We start from the raw sequence: 15,613 nt of genomic DNA on the forward strand, positions 1-15,613 counted from the left end.
TTTCCAAACTGGACTACATGTGCTCAGGTTAGAGTGAGCACTTAGGGCCGTGCAAAGCTGTATCATTAATGGGGGACACTGCCCTATCTAGAGTTGAGGGAAAGCTATATGGGTAAGTATGGGTAAAACTGGGGTTAGAATATAAAATTTGCATTTACTTTAAAGGTAGCACAACAAATTTCTACAATTGCTTCAGGCTGTGCCACCAGAGTCTCCAGGGAGGGTATCCACTCTCCTTTGCCAGTGGAAATGTTTGAGGAGTCCTAGTGTAAGCAACCCAAGGGGTGGGCAGATTATGACTTGAAGACTTAGTCTGGGCACTTAGCCTGTTCATAAATGAGGAACTGCTCCAGTTAGCCTCTTTATTCTGTTACTCAAACATTCACCTTTCATCCATATATTTTGTATTCTTAATTATGTATTATCTATATTGAATTTTTCTTCCTTCACATTCATTTTCTTCCCTCCCTGTTTCCCTAGCTTTCCTGTGTCTTCTAAACCCATAGGCCGTGTTTATAAGAAAGCCACTGATTAAGCCAATGTGTGGATCCATATCTGGGGGACCTCTTACAGACTCATTTTTGCATTAGTGTTCTCATCAGCTAAGCAGTGTATCTGATTTATTTTAATATAAATGTACGTGTGGGTTCACCACTCACCACTTGGCTGAAACCTCCGCCAAGCTGGGCAGATCTTGGGAACTGCTGCAAGCTTACACCCTCCCCCCCCTCCAGTGAACTCCTTGCTCTGAATTCTCCCCTTTCATAACCTCTTACTCCCTGTTTGTGCAAAGTTCTGTGTACTGAACGAGGAGCTGGCTGGTGAGGTGCACGCCTGGCTGTTTCTCTCACACGAGAGTGACGGCGAATGTGGAGTCTCGTATTCACGCCCATTTGTATACTTACTCTGGAGCCCTTTTGAAAATGTAACCCTGGAGGTAAATTCCCCACACATTTCTTTTAAGTTGGTCCTTTCTCCATGCCTTTTATTACAGACTTTCCATTTTCAAAAACAAATGAGACAGTAAGGAAATCTTAGAGCCAAATGTAAATGTGGATTTGAAAATGTCCCATTTTGGGTTTTCAGCAATGCTTGATCATTTTTTCTGTGAGAGCAGTCAGATTTATGAAAGGAAATGGACCTGCCTTTTTGCTTTGTTTTGTTAAATAATTCATAGCAAAAATCCTTGATTTTTCAAAAATCTTTCTCTATTTCAAAGAGCACTGAACTAAAGAATAACAAATAAGAAAACATTAGCAATTTGGCTCCTTTTTTTTTTTAATTATCAGAAATATTCTTGACCAACCTTGTGTCTAAGTCCCCATTTACCAGCCCAAATAAATTGGTCACAGCCTGCTCCTCTGTTCGTTGCAAGCAGGAAAAAAAAAAGAAAGAAATATGGAGGTTTTGCATTAATTTTTTAATGCTGATTACATCTTTCCAAGGTTTCTTTTGGAGGAAATACACTATGTATTGTTGACATATGATTCCTTTCTGAAGATAATAAAGACAAAGGTACTCAACTAAGTTCTGAATTCCACCTTCCCCATTTCTTCAAAGATCTTATTTGTAAACATCCCACCCAAATGACTAATTAAAAAAAAAGAAATCATTCAGCACAGTGGAGTTTCCTGGCAGGGTTTTTGGAATCCAACCACTGGAGTGGATGCTGCACCAGTGAGAGCTCTGCCATCAGTTTTGATGACAAGAGTTTGGAGCAAAGTATCAACTGGGCAGTATGACTGTAAATGAAAACATCCATTTTCCTATAAGGAAAAAATCAGCAATTTGGATTTGTCATAGTGAGAACTATCATGAATTCCTGCATTTTTCTGGATTAGAGGACTTGGAGAATAGTTAGTTATCCAAAGTAAGTGGAGGTGATGACAATCAAATATTCTCCGTCAAAGAAAAGTCTCCTTTTCCTGGGGAAATGACTGGAGTGGTGCCTTGTTACGTAGCCTAGCGCCATTATAATGTATTTTACAGAGCAATGGAGGGGTTGCAGAATCTTTCACACTCAAAGCCATTTGTGTAGCTGGATTGGGTGCCCCTCCCCCACCCAAAGATTGTCAGATTTGCACTTAATATTGTCAGCCATATGTGTTCATATTGTCCATTATAACATGATAGAATTCTGGCGGTACTCCTGGGGAGAGAGCCCCACCACTAATGTGGCCGCCTTGGTGGATAGGGTAGTGTCACCGTTGTTGGTCTGGGAGAAGGCAGAGCCGTGGCTCTTGTGGAGTGGGCTTGCATGGGTGTCCTTGCCTGGAAGCCCCCCTTCCCCCTCGCTGGCTATAAACATCATGAAACATAGTTTTTCCCATAGACTACAAGAAAGTCTTATGTCCAATGTCACCAGACTCTGAGGGTCCGACCCAGATTTATAAAATCTCTTTATCAAAAGGACTGAAAAGTTTCCCTCACTGAGTATATTCATTACACTGAGAAGGACTGTGAGGTCTAAAGGGTTAACCTCAGTCCAAGATCTGACTCTGATCAGGGGTGAAATTGAACTTATCTCCATCTTCTTACCTGCTGACTCAGAGAAAACACCACCCTAGGGCAGGCCTCACTGAGAACAAAAGAGAACAGGACAACGTGTGCCAGGTTCAGAGAAAGTAAAGAGGAGACTCCGAAGTTAAAATTCACAATCAAGGCATATATATGTGATGCAAGATCAGAAGAAAGGAAGTAAAGGGAGAAAGAAAGAATCCTAAACCCTGGTGCGTGTAACAAGCTCAGGGCAAAATTCCTTCTCCAATAGCTCCAAGGAGTTCTCAACTATGCATTCCAAACTCTCTCCAGGAGCAGCACTCCCACCCATGTCAATGAGAGATCTGCACTCAAAAGCAATGAAGCGGGCTTCCCTGGTGGCGCAGTGGTTGAGAATCTGCCTGCCAATGCAAGGGACACGGGTTCGAGCCCTGGTCTGGGAAGATCCCACATGCCGCGGAGCGGCTGGCCCCGTGAGCCACAATTACTGAGCCTGCGCGTCTGGAGCCTGTGCTCTGCAACAAGAGAGGCCCGCGCACTGCGATGAGGAGTGGCCCCCACTTGCCGCAACTAGAGAAGGCCCTCGCACAGAAACGAAGACCCAACGCAGCCATAAATAAATGAATAAATAATTAAAAAAAAAAAAAGGAAAAAGGAGTAAAGTAGTAGCAGGGCATAATTTAAAAAAAAAAAAAAAAGCAGTGAAGCAATGACAATAAAGATCCACAGTGTACAAAGAAAAAAAAAAACTACCACCACCACCAACAACAGGATCACAGGGCAGGCCCCAAGGGAGCACATCTACCCAGATCTTAGCTTGTGTCTTGAATCCCTAAAATTTAGAGCATGAATCAATGGATGGAAAATCTGGTGGCACATTTGAGTCACCTGGGGAGTTTTAAAAATATAACAATACCCCAAACCCAACCCCAGAGATACTGGTTGAATTGATCTGAGGAGGAGCTTGGGCATCAGTGTCTCTTAAAAGCTTCCTTGGTGATTCTAAGGTGCAGCCTAAGGTGATTCTAAGGTGATTCTAATGTGAGATCCACTGTTCACATTATGAGGCTACTCCAAAGATTTCATGTCTCTGCCACAGAGAGTAGAGTGGTCAGCAGACCTGACCCTTATCGTCTTGGGGGCTAAGGAATACAGGTTGAATTAAATCTTCATTTACGAAAACTGTTGAGAAGATAAAGTATTGATCTTACTTGAGAGACTTTTATGTTAGTAAGTTAAATGAGTACTGTACCTTTCTATAGACTAGTAATATAAGAGTACCATTACTATATGGAAATATAATGTTCCATAATATTTTTATTGTGAGACAGGGGACGTGTCTTACTGCACTCAAATGTACAGTTTATACACGACTGTAAAGTTAGCTATAATCCATAAACAGGCAATATAGATCTTAGATACCTCTTTTAAGATCAGTTGGAAGGAAAATTCCTTATTCCTTAGCAACACCATAGGAAGCGAGATTGCCTCCAAGGGGAGGAAAAAACCTTTATCTTTCCCAATTATTCCACATGAAAAGGCAATAGAACATTTTATTATTATAATATTTGAAGGGGAATCAAAGCTTTTATAATTCTCATGTATATTATTCAAGTATTGCAATGGAAACCTGAAAAGGTATTTATTTTGCTTTCATTATATTTTTCAGTGCGACTAAGTGAATTACACTGAAACAAGAACCGAGAGATATATTTTCCCTGAATTTCATATACTATAATAGAAAAAACACATGTAGGAATGTTACGTGTTTCCTGGGTTGTTGGGGGGCTGATAGTTTCAAGCACAGTACAAATAGGCATATTACTTGAGCATTTTCACTTTAGGCTATTTGGAAATGTGTCATTTAAAATGTGGAATCCTGGCACAAGATTTTCACACTGAAATTTTTTCAGAACTATCTAAAATGTGTCTTATTTGTGAAAATGCATCTTATTAATCCATTGTGATATAAAATAACAGCTGCTAATATGATTTTAAAGTTTGTAATAAAGTGCATCAAAATGTCTATAGAATGGATCGTGACAGCACAGCCAACAAGCGATATTTCAAGGACTTTTAAGATGTGAGTAAAATGTCACCATGGCAGAACATGAAAACTCCCAAATGTATCTTTTCTGATTTTGACATTTATTCTTCTAATTTGGACCCCACACCCACTTGCCCCAGGCATTTCTATTATTTGAAAGAAAGAAGAAGGCAAATAGTCATTGGTGCTAAAGTAAGTGATACAACCCCTGGTGTCAGCCTGTATCAGTTAGCTGTTGCTATAATAATGCTGTGTAACAAACCACTCTAGCTCTGTTGCTTAGAATCATTTATTCCAGTGTCTGTGGGTCAGCTAGGATTTGGCTGATCTAGGCTGGGCTCAGTCATACTTGGATCTCTAAGGGAAATATATTCTGCCTCTAATGGGAAGAATTGCATCAATAACAATAATGCAAACCACAAAATGACGCATAGTATATTTCCCTCTGGAAAATGCCTGTGACTCTCTTTGGAGGAAAGCTGCCAGTGACAAATGCAGCTGTTTGTGGTAGTAAGGGAAAGGAATCTTGTGTGGATTAAATGTTAAATTACTGATTTGATATCAACATAAACATATAATCCTGTTTGAGATGGTAGGGGAAGAGTACAGTTTCTGGTACTAGAATGCCAGGGTCAAAACCCCACCTCCAACAATTGCTGTCTTTGTGACTTTGAGCAAGTTAATTAATTGCTTTGTTCTTTGTTTTCTTCATCTGTGAGAAAGAATAATCCCTAACTCATAGGGTTGTTTCAAGGATCAAAGAAGTTAGTGTTTGTAAGTATAAGCTTAAAAAATGAATTGTCATCTTCAGCCTAGGTAATATGTAGCCACTCAAGTCTTCCATCTTTTATCCACCATACAGTTTCTGAAATATAAATTTCCAGGGGGCAGGAGCCATGCCTGCTTTACATTCTGTGTGAATTTTCCAGTAAATCATCAAATTTGGTAAGTGGCCTAACATGATATAGTGACTAATACAAGTAAAGATTATTTACTTTCCACAGGTATTCTGTCTGTAAAATAGGTTTATTTAGGCTTTAGGTTTAATAGGTTTATAGACAACCCCATGCTTGTATTTACCTTTCCTTGGGAAATCATAGCAAATTGATTCCAACAAGGCAAAACAATAATACATTCAAAAAATATTTTTAAGCACCTACTGTGGGGGAAGATCCTTGCTAGACAATGGAGAAGAGAGTCTGGGGTATGGGAGTTAACAAAGCTGCAAAAAGAATGTCCTGTTCTCTTAAATAGCTTCAAGTCTATCAGGAAAGATAAAACAAACAGTAGCCAAACAAAAAGGTGATGCTACTAGAAAGGCAGTAGCAAAAACTTTGGACGAGTTGAACGAAGAGAGTCTTCATTGTTAGGTGAATTTACTCATCTGTAGAATGGAGATAAAAATAATATTACCTCATACAGTTGATTTGAGGATTAATATGTAAAGCACTTATAACATTGTTAACCACTATTGTTATTAGTAACAGAATGTCTCATTCTCTCCTTCCAAAATATTGTTCTCTAATATTATCTTGTCCTCTAGATTTTTAGTTCCACACTTAAACTATTATTATTGCTATTGCTATAATTCTTTTTTACTTTATTTTTGTTCTTCTTACAACCAATGCTTACTTATATTTACCCACATTTAATGATTTAATTTATTTGCTCTCCATTACTTCCTGTATTCCACTGCTTCTTCTGAGTTCAGTTTATTTTCATGATGAAGAGATACTTCAGTTGTGCTTATAGTGGGGGTCTGAGGTCTTTAGTCGGTATTTTTTTTTTTTTTTTTTATTTTGCGGTACGCGGGCCTCTCACTGTTGTGGCCTCTCCCCTTGCGGAGCACAGGCTCCGGATGCGCAGGCTCAGCGGCCATGGCTCACGGGCCCAGCCGCTCCGCGGCATATGGGATCCTCCCGGACCGGGGCACGAACCCGTATCCCCTGCATCGGCAGGCGGACTCTCAACCACTGCGCCACCAGGGAGGCCCAGTCGGTATTTTTATGATATAAAATCTCTCATCATTTCTTGTCTAGAAATGTATTTATTTTGCTCTCAAGCTGTAACCATACTTTATATGGATACAGAATTCTACATTGATGGTTATTTTCCCTCAGCACTTTGAAATTATTATTTTATTATCTTTTACCTATATTATTGTGGACAAGAAATATGTGGTTTCTTCAGAAACATTAGTCTTTTCTCTCTGGTTGTTTTTATGGTTTACAGTCTCTACCAAGGTTCTCCACTTGTTTCCTCATTGTGTTTATATTTTCCTTTAAACCCTTGAACATATTTATACTAGCTATTTGAAAGTCCTCTGCTAATCTCATTATTTTTTTCATTTTAGTCTCTATATTGGCCAATTTTTCTTCTTATGAGTCAAATGTTCTTGTTACTTCACATCATTAGTGATTTTTGATGGTATGCTAGACATTGTCAGTCCAACATTACTGAGTGTCAGATTTTGTCATCTTTCTTTAAAGAGTCTTGAGTTTTTTTTTCTGTAAGGCAGTTAATTTACTTGCAGAACACCTTGATCCATTCAAGGCTTGTTCTAAAATTTTGTGGGGGAGGAGTTAGGGTAGACTTTCCTCTAGAGTTAGACTAATTTTATTCTCAACGTGTGGTCTTTCTAGGATGTTTACTGAATTCCTAGGGTGTTCATTTGAATCTCCCCACCCTCATTAGTTGACATCAAAACAATTCCCAGCGTGTGTGATCTCCAGAATCTTCTAGGGAATTGCTCTTGTCTCAATAGCTGTTCTTTGCCCAGTCTCTTGGAGTTTCACCCTGTGTGTATGTGCAACTTAGTATTTGACAGAAAGTTCAGGGGAACCTCTATGCAAATCCTAGAGCTACTTCTCTGTGTAATTATTCCTCTCTGGTACTTTGCCCTACATATTCCACTTGGCTCAGTAGCCGTAATTCTGATTTTTTTGGCTCAGTTAAATGAGACTTCAGTTCCTTGCCTGGATCTCTCCTGCCTGCACCACAGTCTGAAAAGTGCTTCCAGGGTTGGAAATGAGGTCAAGGTTACTACGGTTACTACAGAGCGTATACTTTCAAACACTGTTTGTTTCAGTCTGGATTCTTCCAGAAGCCAGCTCTGAGACAAAGATTCAAGTGCAAGTAGTTTATTTGGAAGCTTATCACAGTAAATACCAGTAGGGCTGTATAAAAGTGAAACAGGGAAGAGAAGGAAGCCAGTAAGGATGGGTTATTAAGTAAGTTCACCACTGTTTAACAACTGGAACTCAGTCCTGCTGGGAAACCAAGGGAGATGGCACAGAACTTGCTGCAGAGTTATCTCAGCTGAGGGGTGAGGAAGCTGGAATAGTTATCCTCTAAAACCTTATCTATGATTGGTTGAAGGCTGTTTCGAAGGCTACTAACTCTCTGGCACTTCAGGTTTGACCTGAAAATGGGCTGACATGGCTCCCTGACCTGAAAAGAGTTCCCGGCCGAGAGTCACAGGTGTTAGAGACAGTAGTTAGATGACTATTTGGGTGGTATTAAATCACATTTACCACAAATCCATAATTATAATGTTTCCACTTCATATTAGGGTCAAAGGGAAAATGATGTGGATAAATATGTCAACCTTGATAAATATAGTTCTAGGTCCTAAAAATCAATAGGTAGCAAGCTTAATGAAAACAAAATCTCTGTTTTTCTGGTTTGCTTTCATTTAGCTATTCCCTGCACATCGATGTGAAAATTATATTCAGCCCGTTGATTGGAAATACTACATGTCTCATATTTTGCCTGTCTGGAATGCATCTTTATGTGCTCTTTTCCAAGAGGAAACTTTTTAAATCATCTCAGCCTAGTGGGATGGAGAATAAAATTGAGGTAGCACAAGGAGTAGCATTGAAGTACACAGACCTCAAATTGTCTTACTTCAGATAAAAGGAATTTTGAGGCTGAATGAATCTGGAAAGTTGAGAAGTTTCCTAGACAAGATTTGGTTGACATGGAAGTAAATGGAGAGGCAAAGAAGAAATAGAACAGGAGTGAATCTTGGACATTTTTCAGAGACAAATATATAGGCTTGGTTTTAATCCATAAGGTCAAATATTTCCTCTCCTCATGTTGGGCCATATCCTTAATCCACCAAGACAAAGACCAGAGCAACAAGGATTAACCTCAAGTTCAGGAGAATTTATTATTGATTTTGTCACAAAATAGCTGTGTGACCTTGAGCCAATTAGATCACTACTCTGGGCCTCACAAAAAAACAAGAACAAAAACAAGCTATGTGAAGTCTTTCAAGTTCTTTCCAGCATTGTGGATCCATAAAATGCTACTTAACAGAAGCTTCGCCTGGAACAAAATTAAATCCAAAAGGAAAATAGCTTTTGTAATCATATCTGAACATTTAATTTGTCATTTGCTTTATGACATATGCATGAGGCTTATTTAAAATAACTTGACAAGGTTAATTACCAGTGCAGAATACAAAGATTGTGTCGGTAGCACAATATTTTGTTAAGCATGTGTGACAACATTGCAAAGTAGATCAGCTGCACGATTGTTTGTGATTTGGCGTCCCCTTAGTTTGAAATGGCCACAATCCTAAACATGTGTTCCCCCATACCCCCACCTCTAGGGACAAAGTGTGTGCTATAAAAAAAATTAACTCAAAAAGAAAAAAAAAGCTTATTGACAATTTATTGAACTCTTTAGAAGGTGTGCAAAGGATAGCAGTACAGGGGGCAAAGTTTTCAGGTGGCTCTGATGCTACATAAACAGAAGCCTGTACGTGCTTTCTCAAGAGCCATGGTGTTATTCAATCACCGGCAAAAAAGTTGTCCCAAACTAAGAGAGATGCTTGAATTGGTTAAGGGATCATGATAAGAAGTATCAATTAGTTGTTTCAATACTTACAATAATTCCTTACCTTGTAAGAAAATGAGTTTCTTAAAAATAACTCTGTCAACTCACTTTTTGAAAAACCCACAAATAGCACCTTAATATCCAAGAGGGATGATTTACAGTCATAGTTACCTGGGTTTTGTACACATCATGTCAATTTTCGCTTGCGGAAGGAAACATGTCACAGCATATCACTAGACTGAGAAAACAGAGGCACCTACCTGCAACAAACACACCATTTCCAGAGGAAGATTCCACCTCTCTCTCCTCTGGGGAGAGTAAAACCCTCTGTCAGTTGAAGAAGTATTGAACAAATGCTGTTAAAAGCGAATGCCAATTTTTCTGAGATTGTTAACAGTGGTGAATATCATGTTTATTTTTATTGAAATTATCTCTTCTCATTTATATGACCCTGAATAAAATATGCTAGTATAGGAGATGGGCATTTATGTCAGGCCAAACATACTAACTCGTATATCAATATTTTGTCATAGGGCGATGTGGGTTATTTAATCCAGCAGAATATTTAGATTTTATCTTTTTGCAACATAAAATGACAACAGTCGAAAAGTTTCATGATTTGGATAAGGAGTTTAATCTTTGTGGCCTTTCCAGAAAATGTTTCTAGTTGGAAAAGTAACATGGCTGGTCGATTCAGGTTGGAAGCCATTTGGGCTTGGGGACTTATGAAGGTCATTGTGGCCTAGACCACAGGGAGATACTTTTTATTTTCCCTGAAAAGTGGTCTGGTTAAGTGGGGTCAAAATTATTCTCATTTGTGCAACTGCAGAGATATTGTTTTGCATGTGCTATGTACACTCTGCTATTGTATTAAGATTTGGCTGATAATTTGACACCTTATGTCAGCTGTTGACTACAAAGAAAACTTGATAAAATGCTATAAAGTAGGAGGAAGAAAATAACTAGGCAACAGCGTCAGTAAAGCAGGGCAAGTTGGGTTTTTATCTTTATTCTGTAATGGCTTCAGCCTTTGTCTGATATGTTTCTCATTCTTCTCTCATATCAAATTCATATATTAACTGCCAGGAAGAAAAGAAGGAAATCAAAATGAAACCATAACTCTGAACCAAACTGCAGAGAATTTTCTTTTTTTCAAAATAAGAGATAGAAAGGAAATGGCACAGCACTTAGAAAATTACCCTCACTTGTTTGAATAAAATGCCACCTTAAGATCCATGGTTCAATTCCTTACAATCTAAATTCCTTCCAAATGTGGCTCTGCCACCATACTCCAATAAAAAAGAAAATTGACATTGTTATTTGAATAATATACATTATTATTACCTGCATAGAACTGCATCCTTTGATGTACCAACATTTAACAATGCCCTATCGCTGGGTATTTTAGGCTATCTGCTACTCTCTGCCCACCCCCAATGTTTTGCTAGTATTAATATGATGTTTGAATATCTTTGTTGAATAAGTGAAGAATTAAATGAATGAATGAAAGATAGACAGTTTCTGCTACTCAGAATGTAGAGATGAGAGAAGTGACCCTTCATGGGCACTAGTTCTTGACAGCACCCCATTTCCAGCCACAGAAAGCTGGCCTCTTTGGACCACATCTAAAGGCTTCCTTGATAGCTGATTTCTGGGTGGGTTCAGTGTGGGGAGGGGACACTGGCAGAATGTCAAATGAAGAGCAGTCTAGGTTTGGGGAATATCTCTTCCCATCTCCCTCCCATCAGGGTTATCTCAGGTCAGCTATACCCCTGGACCAGACCACTGTTCCTGCCAAGGGGGCCACCTGTTCATGGCCCTCCCTCCATGTTCTGGTCACTGCTACCTCTCCTCTCCTCCTCAGGTCTAGGGTTGGTGGTAGCCCTATTGTCACTGCCTCCTGGGTCCTGGCAGTTTCCCTACCTCCTTTACCAAACCCCCCTCAAACACATCTGAACATGCAATCTATTTCCTGCTGGGACACTACCGTGATAACCCTGTCACGTTAGGGAGCGACCCGAACCAAGGTTTTGCTCTTTCATATGTTTTGATGTGGTGGTGGTGGTGACATTTTTACCTCCAAAAATACTATGTGCCTAGAAGTATTTCTCACAAATGGACAAAATGCATTTGAATGGAATGATACTTTGAAGTATTAAAAAGTTATGAAACAGAACATATTATATTATATTACTGTAGTTATATTAATTATATTGCATACATTACATTATATTAATTACATTTATATTATATTATACTATACTATACTATGCTACACTACTCTATATACTACATTATATTATACCAATGTTTTGTTGAAACTACTGAACACATGTAAATATTTCTGAGAAGGTGGATTGTTGGAGAATTTAATTTTCTTCCTTGATTATTTTCTGTATGTTTCAAACTTTCTACAATAAACATGTGTTGGTTTTGTCAATAAATAAGTAAAAATTATTAACCAGTTGAGCAGAGTCCCAAACATATATTAAGTCTTCTGTGCCAGTTGTAAGGAATACAGAGCTGAATGAGCCTTGTCATTTGGGGTGCTGTTTATACATCTGTCAATGTGTTCTTTTTCTCAGTAGCACTCTACAAAGAAATGTTTCTGTCTGGAAGGATGTGCCAAGGCCACACGAGCCCCAGAGGGTTGCTGGCATTCTCAGATGAGACCTTGAACCATTTTGCACCATTTTCCTCAGATCACACCCCTTCTAGTTCTTTCCTCCTTTTCTAGCCCTCTCTGTCTTTTTGATTCCTCAGTAAGATCCTCACTCTGACTTCTTCCTCTCCTGACCCTCCTCCACCATAACTGTGTTCAATTGGATGCTTGGATTTGTCTCGTGGTCCTCCATCTTGGTTCTGCTTCCTGACTCCTGATCACTCCTATCTCTTCTGCTCTGTGTTTCTGTGAGGTTCTTCATGGTCACTCCCTTGAGTTCAGTCCAGTCCCTTTCCCCCCTCCTTCCATACTTCAACATCATGGGCCACCCTCCACCAAATCTATATCATCTTCATGGGGAGGGATTGGATGGTCTGATTCATACCATATACCTTGGATGTTATACAAAGTCCTGACTTTCTCTTGAGTATGATCTATGACAGGTGGATTCTATGATAAATTTGCATGTGCCTGAGTGAAGCCATGTGGGGTTTTACTGTTTAATCATGTCATGTTTTAAGTACATGAAAGCAACATATACACATAACTTAGATGAAAGATTCACACCCTTCATGCTAATATGTCTCAGCAACCAGGGAGACCCACAATTGGAGTTTCATGGAGTTCTGTGCCTTTTGTATATGGGACACACCCATTTATGGATCCAAACCTGGGATCGTTGTTAAAAAATCAGATTATTCCATATGAAGAAAAATTTAAGCAAATGACGAAAAATCCCGTGGTTCAAACAATCGATGATACAGAGTAGCTTCTGAACAAAATAAGAGACTAGTCCTCCTTTATCTTAGAAATATGGGATGGTCATTATTGAAGTTTATTTAATCTTGAACTAAAGTGGAAGAATTCACCAAATTCTAGACAACCCCTTTTTGCAGCTAGTAAATGCAATATTTGGACAAACAAAAGGGAACTCTACAAAATTAACATTCTTTACCCTAAGAAGGATTCCATCACATGTAATATTTATGTAGCAGGTTCTGTCAATGTTCTGGCTATAAGCCGTCAGGACCTCTCACCCTACCTGTGCATGCCAGCCTGACTTCTAACAGTGCATACCAGCACCTTTGTCAGTGGACTACCCTCGATGGAAATAACCCACTTTACCCTAGTGATGTGTCTGGGAATTAACTACTCTCTGAGGCATTCCTTAATCAATGACTAACAGCAATGGGGGTACAAGTAACCTAATTCCCTGACCCTTAACTGATATTTTACACAGTATCCCACCTAATCCCTGGGATTAAGCTTCAGTCACTCACCATAGTAACTGGCTTAATAATGCACTCCCGTTGACTGTCTTTCCTTCCCTGAATCACCTGACTATTGGCACACCAGTGTAGGGCACCCCTCAGATAAACCAAACCTTATTTCAGATCTGTTTCCCTGGGGAAGCAGAACATTACCAACAAGGGTACTGACTTTATGTCCCAAATTTGAAGGATCATGGTGAAACCTGCCATGCTTCCTTGCAGGTTGTTCCTTCATGTGGATATCTGCCAGTGTAGACAGCTTTTGATAGGAAAGGACTCTGAAACAGCATGCTAGTTTCCATGTCTTTTTAAGAAAGAGTTTGTTGTAATGAAATTGTTCTTCTTGCTAGTGGGTCCATTTGAGAAGCTATGGATACCAAATTTAGAAACCAAACTTTAACTTCTGATGGGAGGTTTGGGATCTGTTCAGATTCAGAATGGCATGTCCCCATCTTTATTTCTGCTATAGGCAATGGGCAGGACTGTTAAACAATAGGCTTTATTAGTTACACAGTCCAGCGTACCACTTAGGAATAAAAGCAAGTAATTTATTAAACATTCCCTTGACCAAAAATGGCTTAAGAGAAGAAAAACATCCCTTGAGGGGAAAAAAAAAAGTTTCATGAAACTCCAAGGTTCTTAAAGGTCTAAACCTTTCAAAACTCTCCAATTCTGTATTGCTTTTCCTCTCCTGGTTAATGGTAACACTTCATCACACGTTTCACATTGTCACTGTGTAAATACTCTGTAATGAGTGGCAACTCATGGCCCTGTATAACCACATTTCACTGTATTTATAAACTTTCCCTTATATTTACATTTGGAAATGTTAGGTGATGAGCCATCACATATTTCTCCCCTCTTCTTTTCTCTCATATTTTTTTTTTCAGAAGCAATATACATGAGGATGACCGACACCTCTTTCTTCGTGGTATCTAGTGTTCTGTTTGTGTGTGTGTGTGTGTGTAAGTGATTGGATATGACTGTGGGAAAAGGATAAGAATTACAGAGGAAGCAAGGTGGAATAAACTTGAGAGAGAATGAAAGAAAGAATGGTTATACTTAGGAAAACAATGTTTTGAGATGCAAACTTTAACATGAAAGGATTTTATCTTAAATAAATCAAGGATGAGGCAAAGTATAGAAAAAAGTGAACTGGAATTCTAATGCTCATCAAGCCTTTAGAAATGTGCTGCCTCATAGGGCAACTACTAACCACAGATGGCTAAATTTAAGTTAGTTATAAAGAATCAAAATTAAAAATTCAGTTAGTCATTAGACCAGCCACATCTGAAGCGTTCAACAGATATGTGAAGTTAGTGGACAGACCTAGTGTGGATATAGAACATTTCCATCATTGCAGAAAGCTCAGTTGGATAGTCCTCGTCCAGTAAGTGTGAGCACTTCAGCATCGTATTCAACAGACGTAACTATGTGCTATCATCTGATGAAGCATATGGAAATTCTGCCATCCTCCACCACCATTTCCTCTTTCTTACAGGGACTTGAAATAGGAAGAAAAAAACCAACTCCACAGACCTACAAAAACGAGACAAAGAGGACTGTTGTAAAAATAAGAAGCTTTGAAGAATTGGAAGCAGATGTTAACGCTGGGAGCTAGTATGTACTATGGCACCACCTGCACCTGCTTAATTCCATCCAAAATCATTTCCTCCACAGTTACCATGAAGAAAGAGATTCGAAGATTTAAGAATATTTGGTGGGGAGTCAGGGAGGAAAAAAGTGAGAGTAAGGTGCAGATCAGAATACTGGTTCATTCCTAGTGGGCGTTCCTGGATCTGAAGTAAAGAATTTTCTCTGCCTAGAGCTTGACTGGTTGGCTGGACCACCCTGCAAAGCTATTCCATATGTCCACATTTTGCATATGAAATTATATGTTAGCTACTGCTGATATATACATATATACACATATGCTTTGGTTAAGGATATGGTGTACAAGTGAAATTTGTGTGTGAAAATAGTTAAGGACCATTCTTTTATCCCTCAAACAATGTGTTTTGCTGCCTATATTTCATAGTATTTCAATGAGTCTGAGCTCAGCTCAGATGACGTTGCCTTAATACTTTCCTTACAGTGCCTTGCTCATTTTCTGGCACAACTCTTAATTATTCCTGGTGAAGAAAGCTACCAGTTATAACTCGTTGGTTCTGAGTACTAAAAGTATTCTATTGCTGAACCCATAGAGACAGAGTGAATCATCTGATGAGTAATATGAACTCTCTCTTCAGAAACAAATTGCCTGGAAAAGGATACATTCTTCAGAAGATGCCA

Source organism: Mesoplodon bidens, assembly GCF_964165515.1.
Source record: "Mesoplodon bidens genome assembly, chromosome: 5".
NCBI classification, from domain to species: domain Eukaryota; kingdom Metazoa; phylum Chordata; class Mammalia; order Artiodactyla; family Ziphiidae; genus Mesoplodon; species Mesoplodon bidens.